A 10,167-nucleotide genomic window follows, 5' to 3' on the forward strand; every position below is an offset into this window, starting at 1 on the left:
TCCAATAAAAGGGTTGTAACCGACTAACATAAAGCCCTAAAGGCAGAAGGTGCGTGTCAGTGATTTTTGGCGACCGTGACCAGGACCATCGAAGCAACCACCTGTGGATCTTCGTGGCCCAGCAGAAGAAGAAGAAGCCTGTTCCAGAAACAGAAGAAGAAGCCTGTTCCAGAAACGGAAGTAGAAGCCTATTCCAGAAACAGAAGAAGCAAAGATGATAGGTTCCCAGAGACATTTGACCAGACAGCAAAAGGAGAGGCTCCTTTGCTGTACGAATGAAGAAAAGTAGGAGGAAACCTTCTTACCATGCTCTGGCTGCAACAGATACGTTCATGAAAGTTGCGCACATAAAACCCCAGGATCTGACGTAGCATCGGAGGTAGACGTTAAATGTAGACAGTGTGTGGAAAGACAAGTTACAACAACCCCAACAGATGATAGTTGGAGGGAAATGATGATCTCCTTTATGACAGATTTTAAGAAAGAGAAAGAAGCAGAAAAAGAGCAAAGATTAAAAGACAAGGAAGAAGAAAAAGAGCAACGATTAAAGGACAAGGAAGAAAATGACCTAAAGTTCGCACGTTTGATTGCAACTTTGGGTGAAAGAGATGCTGAACAGAAAGGTGAAAGAGAAAGGGAACGAGAAATAAGTAAGAAAATGTTTGAAGATTTTAAAATAAATTTAGGAAAAGAAATATCCGAAGCAATACCTGAAGTCAGAAAAGAGAGAGACGAAAGATATGAAGAGCTAGTGGAAAAAAGGAAAGAAGATCGGCAGATAGATGAAGACCATTTTAAAGAGCTACAAGAAAGCTTGAACCAAGAAATGACCGAGCTGAAGGAAATGTCCGTAAATTTGGAGGGAGAAATAAGAGTGACAAAAGAGGCCCAAACACAACAAGTTAAAATTATAAAAACGTTAACCTCAAAGTTGGAGACCTTACAGCTAGGCAAGGAGAATAGGAATGAAGAGATGGAAACTCTGCCAAAGAAGATATGTGTAAGAACCTCTGGCTCCTCACATTCTTCCAGTTCCGAATCTCCCGAACATTCTGAACCATGCCAAAGAAAGAAACGAAGAAGGAGTGGCAGAATAAGACGAACTAGAGACTGCTCTATGGAAAAAATGGTAGAAGATAATTCCTACTTAAACTATTCATCCAATCAAATTCACCGAATGTCTGACGTCAATTCCCTCACCAAGTTTAATGGAGAAATAAATTCAGTATCTGCTGAGAGGTACCTGGAAGAGATAAATACTTATATGGATTTAATGAAAATGCCCATGATGAATCGACTAAAAGTCCTCCCTTCCCTAATGGTGGGTAAAGTCAAGGCTTGGTTTATGGCAAATAAAAAGAGATGGAAAACGTTTGAACATTTCCGCTCTGCATTTAGAAAGCAATACGCAATATGAACCAGAATCAAAGAAACTGGAACCAGTCTCGCAAGAAAGAATGTGGGATACAGACTGACGAAATTCCAGAAGACTGTGCTTTGAACCCTAGAGCACCTGTTTGGGAAATTCCCTCCGCTATTAAAGCACCTTCTTGGGAAATTCCTCTACCAGTCAAGCAAATTTAAACCAGAGGTCGTTGTAGATGAAGCAAAACAGAGGGAAATGAATACCCTGAGGAATAAACATAATAGCAAAGGTGCAGGATTATCATTGGAGGAATATTGCTGGGAGGTTTATGCAGCATACTGCAATCTGTCGGAAACCATCAACCAATCAGAAGTGCTGAACTTAATCACTGGCCAATTACCTTCACGAGTGCGACAACTGGTACTAACTCGAGATCCCGCCAACATAGACCAACTCACGAGCTTCCTGGGAAAGTTCGAAGCATCTGAACAAATGGAAGGATGGAAAGCCGATCATCAACGAACTGATGAACGACGAAATCCTCAACATTGGGTAAGGAATCTAGAGCTATCCCGGAGGATTGGAGGGGAAGAAGATAAAAGGCCCACACGGATCAACCAAAGGTTTAATGGAAATCTTAGGTTCCAAAGGAAGGATGCCGATAGGAGGACATTCTGGAATAAGAACCAGAATCAAAGAAACTGGAACCAGTCTCGCAAGAAAGAATGTGGGATACAGACTGACGAAATTCCAGAAGACTGTGCTTTGAACCCTAGAGCACCTGTCTGGGAAATTCCCTCCACTATTAAAGCACCTTCTTGGGAAATTCCCTCTACCAGTCGAACAAATTTAAACCAGAGGTCGTTGTAGATGGTGCTCTCCCTTCTACAACGCGACACAATCTTGATATTTGTGAGAGCGAAGAAGACAAACTAATTATTAATGAAAATTTAGATGTTTTATATCTAAATCTAAACTCTTATCCAAATTCAGAAGAAGAAAATTTATTTACCGTTTTTGAAGTAACAAAAAACTGTAACAAAAAGCCAGAAATTCTAATAGAAGTTTTGGGACTGAAAATAAGATGTACCTTGGATACGGGAAGCGAGTGCACTGTCATGAATTATAATGTTTGTATAAAGCTCCGAGAGAGATTTCCAGGCTTGAAATTAAAAAAGATGTTTAGGAATAAGGTTAAAGGATTTTGTTGGACATGAGAGGTCCCGTATTGTAGGATGCCGAACCATTATTTTTGAAATTACAGGACACACTTTTGAAGATCAAGTCTACGTAGTGAAGAATTTAAGAGCCAGATTTGTTATTCGGATATCCTTTCTTCAAGAGATATAGAGTCAATTTGGATGCAGGTGCCAACAAATTATATTTAACGGTGAAGGGACAAGTCGTTGAAGAAAGTTTGATTCCAGATGACCAAGAAGATAGTTTTGAAGCAATTAATGGTAAGACTTCGTGTGTTAAACTATCTATGGCTGAAAGGGAATCGCATTCAGACAATAGGTCCGCCGCCGAGGAAGATATAAGAAAGAAGGCTTTCGCTCCAGGGTTGCTGAATCAAGAGATTGGGAGAAACTACACTGCCCACTAACTCTGACGAACAGGGACTTGTAAACAATTCAATCTGCGAGATAATTGCAAAACAACCTGTATTTCCTTTACAAAATCCATCTCCCATTCCAAAAGAGGAGAATCTAGAAGAAGACCTAAATGGATGGAAGACCTGGCTAATGGACATCAAGAAGTTTTAGGAAGGAGTGTGTTGAACAAGATGTAAAACCATTTTCTGTTTTCTCCAGAAGCTACGTGCAGATGAAGAATGAAGTCCAAGAAGACATCGCCTCACATCATGAAGAAGTGAAAGAAATATGAAGATATACAAAAAAGGAGAAAAAGTTATAAAACAAAATTAAATAACCTTCACTTTGTGACGTTTATCTGCGCGGATCGTAATAAACGGTATTACGTTAAAGTACCGCGTAGAAAAGCCTCACATTTCATCCTCAAATCGTCGGTACGCCGTGCATCTGTTTAGTTGTATGTTGGTTGAGCAAGTGACCGCTAGAGGTCTCCACTGGCCTTTTTTAGTGCTGCGATTACGAGGGAGGAAGCTCGGCAGTCTTGATTCAGCTGGCAGTCTTGATTCCTGTTTTTCCTGTTTTCTCCAGAAGATACATGCAGATGAAGAATAAAGTCCAAGAAGATGATCCCAAATGATAAATCGCCTCACATCATGAAGAAGAAGAAGAGAAAGAAAAATGAAAATGTACAAAAAAGGAGAAAAAGTTATAAAACAAAATTAAATAACGTTAACTTATATTTAATTTTATTTTCTCCTGGGGGAACGCTATGTGTCGCCCCTGTCAACACATGCTTTTTCAAGCACAAAACTGTTCAATCTGTATTGTATTAATCTATGTTGGAATGTTTTCTTTAAAAATGTGTTATTGTTAATCTTACAATAGGTAATGAATTGTTTAACTTAAATCAGGGAAAAATGCTGAAACTATGGAAATATAAAACAACTATGTAGTAACAATGGTAAATTGTAAACAAAATTATGATATAAAAGAGCTAGACTTTTGTAAGCCTACGGGACATTCTCCTGGTTGCCAAAAGGCTGATGGTTAAGGGGACGTTGGGTAATATCTTGCTTCAATATTCGGATTGGCTGGTGTACTTGTACTCTATTTGGCAGATATTCCACAAACCCAACTCTGAATAAGGCATTCTCCTGCATCATCAAAAAGACCAGGGTTATAAACTTCAGTACAACTAATAGGTTTAGGCTTACAAGTTGTATCGGGTGAACTGTCTGTTTGAAAAAGTGTTTTTATAACATCGGAAGTTTAAATAAATCTTCGAGTAAAAGATCTTAATGATCTTTCATTTCAAACCTACATAGGTGATAATTAAAAATAAATCCTACACCACAGACCTCGCAAGGGCTTGGTCCAAATAACCCTTAGAAGCCTTTGAGAAGTCCAATAAAATGGTTGTAACCGACTAACATAAAGCCCTAAAGGCAGAAGGTGCGTGTCACAGTTAGACAGTGAAGTACCTATTGCTATAGCACCTTATTCTATACCAATTTCTTGGAGAAAGAATTTAGAAGAAGAACTCGCCAAATGGGAAAGTTGGGGTATCATTTATCAGGAATCTTCTCCATATTTAAATCCTCTACACATTGTGCCAAAAGAAGGTGGTTTATGAAGATCAGTAGTGGATTTTAGAAATTTGAATAAGCATGTCATCAGTCCTCAAGTTAGAGTTGAAACAATTCATGAAATGTTACAATGATTCTTGGGATCAAAATATTTCTGTTCTATTTTTTTATTGTGTGGCTATTTCCAGATCCCATTAATTCCACAATCACATCTTTATACTGCTTTCTCATATCGTGGCAGACAGTATCTATTTTGATATCTTCCCTTCAGCATACAATCTGCTGTGTTTGTTTTTCAAGACAGAATGAACAAAATATTCACGAGAGAATTCAACAACTTTGTTGTTTGCTATTTAGACAATCTCTTGATCTTTAGTTAAACTTGGCAGGAGCATTTAAGACTGCAAAAATTGAAAGATGTTAATATGTGCATCAAGTTTTCAAAGTGCAAATTTGCTTCTAAAGAAATTACTTTTCTTGGACACATCGTTTCTGGAAATGAAATTTAATTAGATAGTAGCAAGAATTCTGCTATAATAAATTTTCCAACACCAAATAACACAAGGTCACTTAGAAAAATCTGGGGTTTAGTCAACTGGAGAAGAAAATTCGTGAATAAATTTGCAGAAATTGTCCATCCACTTTATGAACTTCTAAAGTTGACTATTCACTGGAAGTGGAAGGAAGTCTATGTAGAAGCTTTTGAAAGGCTACGTGATTTGGTTATTTCTCCAGAAGCTTTAGCAAAGCCTAAGTTTTCTAAACATTTTAACATAAATGTAGATGGTTCAAAGAAAGGTATTGGAGGTGTTTTATGGCAAAATAAAGAGACATCGGAAGACAATCCCAGGATTATTCAATATGCAAGTCGAGTTCTTCGTGGTAATAAGTTATCTTACAGTACACATGAAATTGAATGTTTAGCAATTCCTTTTGCCTTTGAGAAATTTTATATTTATGTAGCCGGAACTAAAATTAATTTGTTCACAGATCATAAATCTCTTTCTTGGCTGGAGTCAGCAAGAACTTTAAATCCACATTTATATAGATGGTGTTTAAAACTGCAAGGTTTTGATTATGATATGCACCATGTTTCGGGAGTAAACAATCAAGCGGCTGACACATTAAGTCGATATCCCGATATATATTTATTTATCCGAGTTGTTTATTAATAACTTAAAATTGGATATTATTGAAGAAGATAATTTGGAGTTCTGGAAGTAGTCTAAACATCGTGATGCATATTGTAGTGCTTTAATTGAGAAGATTGAGAACGGAAATCTTTCCAAGTCTTGTAAGACTCAGTAAGGATATTTAGGATATTGAAAGGTTTTCAGTAAATGTAAGAAATTATATTATTGGCCAAAAATGAACTTCAGTATTAAACAGTATTTGAATAATTGTTTAACTTGCGCCAGAACTAAACAAGCTGTTTTGAAAAATGAAAAGGATGATTTACACGTTTATTCTACCAGTCCACATTATTTGATTTCAGTTGATTTGTTAGGACCACTTCCGATATCTCAAGGTTACAAATTGTTATTGACTGTAATATACGTAATGTCTAAGTTTCTTATGGCATATCCTTTAAGGAAAGCAACATCTAGAGAAGTAATTAATAAATTTAAACTGCAATATTTTTATTATTATCCTGTATGTAATATTCTACTGTCTGATAAAATGGTTCGCAACTCAAGTCACAAGAATGGAAAACTTTTGTGGAAGAATTTAAAATAAGACATATCACAATTTCAGTTTATTCTCTGTTTGCCAATCCTATTGAATGATACAACGAGGAGTTAATTAGATTATTAAGACTGTACATAAGCAAAAATCATGAACATTGGTCAAAATATTTAAGTTTTCTTTTAGGACTATTAAATAACTCCGTATCTGAAGTACACTCCAAATGAATTTTTTTTGCATTACGAAATAAGAGATCCTTAAATCAAATTGATTGGCCTGAGACATTGAAAGCAGTTCCTTGGAAATATAAATGTTTAATTGCCAAATCTCGTTTGAAGGAAAAATACAAAATTAAGCCTAAGGAAACTAGTGATAGATACACAAGGATAGAGAAAAATGATATAGTATTAGTCAAGAACCATGGACAAAGCAGTGTGTAAACAAATACACAAATTTATTGACTTGTGGTTTAATCCATATTTAGTTCAAGAAATCAATGGTAACTGTTGTGAACTGTTATCATTGGATGGAAAAGAAACTGTACAAACACATAATGTATCCAATTTAAAGAAATTCAATTGTAGTCAGGAAAGAAAGGACGAATTATGTAAACTTAAGTAATTTCAACAGCCTTTTATTAAGAAATGTTAATTTGTTTTAAAAAATTATGATGTTTTCAATATTTTTGTGTTAATTAATGGCAATATGTATGTCATGAGAAAGTTTGTTTTCTTTGTAATTTTTCATGTTATCTAAAAATTTTAAAACCGATGTTCTAAAATTTTTCTCCGAAGGAGGGAGAATGTTGTGACTGTTTTCAAATTGTAAAATGTATAATCACTTCTTGTGTAAAAGAAAAAGAAAGAAATGTTATAGCATACTGTTTTGTTGCTTATCAACCAGTTGTAAGAAACAAGTGAAGGAGATAACAAGAACGTTTTGCATATAGTTCGAATGATAGTAATTGGTGCATAATTTAAAGTATTTATTTAGTGCAAATAATAAGTATATTCATCAGAGAAGAGTGTTGTGATTTTGAACTATATACATTATTGTTATTTCATAATTATCTGTGAAGTAGAACAGTGATTTACTGAGTATAATGTAAAATGCACAAGCCTCTACGACATTAGCAATCTTGCTTGTTAAGCCCATGGGTGTGACCATATGATGACCAGTACCCACTCCACTCTACTACACATTTAGGCTTGATTCACATCTACGTGCAAGCAATGGTCACAGTCTGCTCACACTCCACTTAGATTCCACCCTCGCAGTCAAGGTACGATCATCGGCAGTCTGGTGTTTGCTGCTTAACAATGTACACTGGTATTTCTGGTATAAAGAGCCTTCCCATTATACTAAGTACAAGGGTTTAGATATTTTAAAAGAATGGACTTGGTGTTAGAAGAAAATGACAAAGGAGAAAAATAATTGCAAAAGAGGAGATTGATTGATTTGGTTGGTTTCACTTTGCTTTTCTGCCAGTTTGGGCTTACCACAAAGATGAGTATGAGTGATAATATGATAAAAGTGATGAAGGGACATCACAAAGAACATCCATGCCCAGGAAGAGATTTTATCCTGTGGCACCTGGCATCGTGGCACACTGTACTAATCTCTCAGCCATGGAGGTCGGCAATTACAGATATAATACAGTTTATTGATATTGTACTTTTGGTTTGATAGTGGCAGACATTTATTTACACTTACAATGTGCAAAACTAGTCTAGTTTTAGCATGACAATTTCCGAGCTCATTGTTTCATATCAACATTTTTCACCATTTGCTTTTTTCGAAATTTTCTGACACACCACGTGTGTACTAGCTGTAAGATAAGTTTCAAGGAGCCAATTGTTATGCACATTGTGTGAAGTGTCTCCTCACTCAAAAAAAGGGGGTGGGGTAATTTTGTATCGTTTTCTGTAAAAGAAGAACAAGTTTGTTGTGAATCTTGATTCAGAGCTAGATATTAGGATTGATTTTTTCCCATGTTGGCGGATTGATCAACATCTTCTCTTCCTAAAAATGACAATTGGTTATCTGGGAAAATATGACCCTCAATAGGTTAGCTTTTTCATCTAAGGATTTTAATTCATGCAACAGTTTGGAAAAAGACTGTAAAAACTAGTACTCATGATCATATTTGTGCTTGGTTCCTCATTGAATTTTGTCATTTGCTGTAATTGTATTTGTTTATTTCAGTCAGGATTACTGTTTAAATGTGTTCATGAAGAACATATTTTGACTGCTATTTTACAAACAAAAATGTAAAGAAAATATTTTGGGATTTTTTGCTCATCAATCAATTTTATCTGTGTTTCAGTCACATTTTCCTTTCTTAAAATTGTTTTACTCATCTTTTAAGCATCAAACTGAGCTATGTGTCCTTTGCAACGGAGCTGAAAACTGCTATTGAACATGATCACATCAACGATCAAGCTTCAGCCCAGTCAAGCTCTGCACGCTCATGCTCCAGTCAAATATTCTTTCCACTCTATTGTCACCAGACTGTGAGCTGAGCATGATTGGAGCGAACCTGGACCAGACCACTAGGTGTGAATGCTTCTATTTAAAAATCATTCAACAATATTTTTCTATACCATGAGTGGAGGGCGATCTGATTGTTATTTGAGCATAGATGTGAATCAAGCCTTAACACCTATTTGGATGACCATCAGCTTCTGTTCTGAAAAATGCTACAAAATATATGACTCATCCTGGTATTTCTAGTTGTATCTTTATTTTTATTGGGATTTTATACATTACTTTTCTGCATGTGTAAGTTAATTGTGATAATGAGTAACAATAAAAATGTGAAAGATCATGTTCAATGATAGATTATGCCTTACCCAAGATTCAATCCTAGGACCTCGTGCCTTCGAAGTGCATTAGTCAAAACCACACCAACCCAGATGCCAGCTTCTTTGTGTTCATCACTTAATCAACTTGAATTCCTCATCATTCATTCATTCATATCATTACAATTAAACTACTCAAGTAGAAAAGAATTACAAGGATAAAGCAAATTCAGAATCATCTACTCATGTAAACACAAGCTTTGCAAATTATTCTCTTTTAAAGACCATGTGGACTAGTGGCAACTAGTAGTGTTATTCTATGAGTGTGTATCTCAACCTTACATCCAGAAGAAGAGCTATCACTCCTCCCAATTAATCAAACCTAGTTTTGAAAATGTATAATGATGGTAACTGAATTGGTAATTCAAGTGTTCCAGGTTTAACAGGCAAAATGTGAGGGGAGTGTATCTTTGTTGTTCACTTACTGTTTCAACAGGAAATGTTATATCTTGTTTCATCTACTATAATGAAAACATACTCTGATTTAATTGTTTTAATTTCTTTTTTACACACCACAAGCATACACTAGACTACATCATTCTGAATCGCCTTTAATGTTTCTCTGAAGACTAAGTTTTTATAATAGACATGATTTTTACACGCTCTTCAAATAACCATAATAAAGGCGCTTTTAGAATTATTAATTCGTTGGTGATTTACAAGACCTAAACAGCTGTGTGTCGAGGGGCAGCCACCAAGAAATTTTAGTATTTTTTTTTCTGAATATTGAAAATATTTTAAATAACACTTTCTTCCTTATATAAGGAAATATTACATAAAATCTAATCTCTGAACATGGTTTAAGATCAGAAAAGAATTTTGAAATATTGATGTTTATTCATGAGAGGTTCATTTCTAAGTTTACAATGAAAGTTAATTTGTGTTCAATAAAGTTCGGAACAAAAACAAATTCATACTTCTATAAAATATTACATTGTATAATCATCATAACTCACAGAACTTTCCACTGTTTGAAATTTCAAAAAGAAAACTTCCCTTTTGTTCATTCAGATCTGTGGGTGTTTGTGACCCTGCCATGCTCAGAACAAGGTGAGATGAGGAAAATCAACTCT

Source organism: Lepisma saccharinum, chromosome 14 (genome assembly GCF_977018435.1).
Source record: "Lepisma saccharinum chromosome 14, izLepSacc3.1, whole genome shotgun sequence".
Classification (NCBI taxonomy): Eukaryota; Metazoa; Arthropoda; class Insecta; order Zygentoma; family Lepismatidae; genus Lepisma; species Lepisma saccharinum.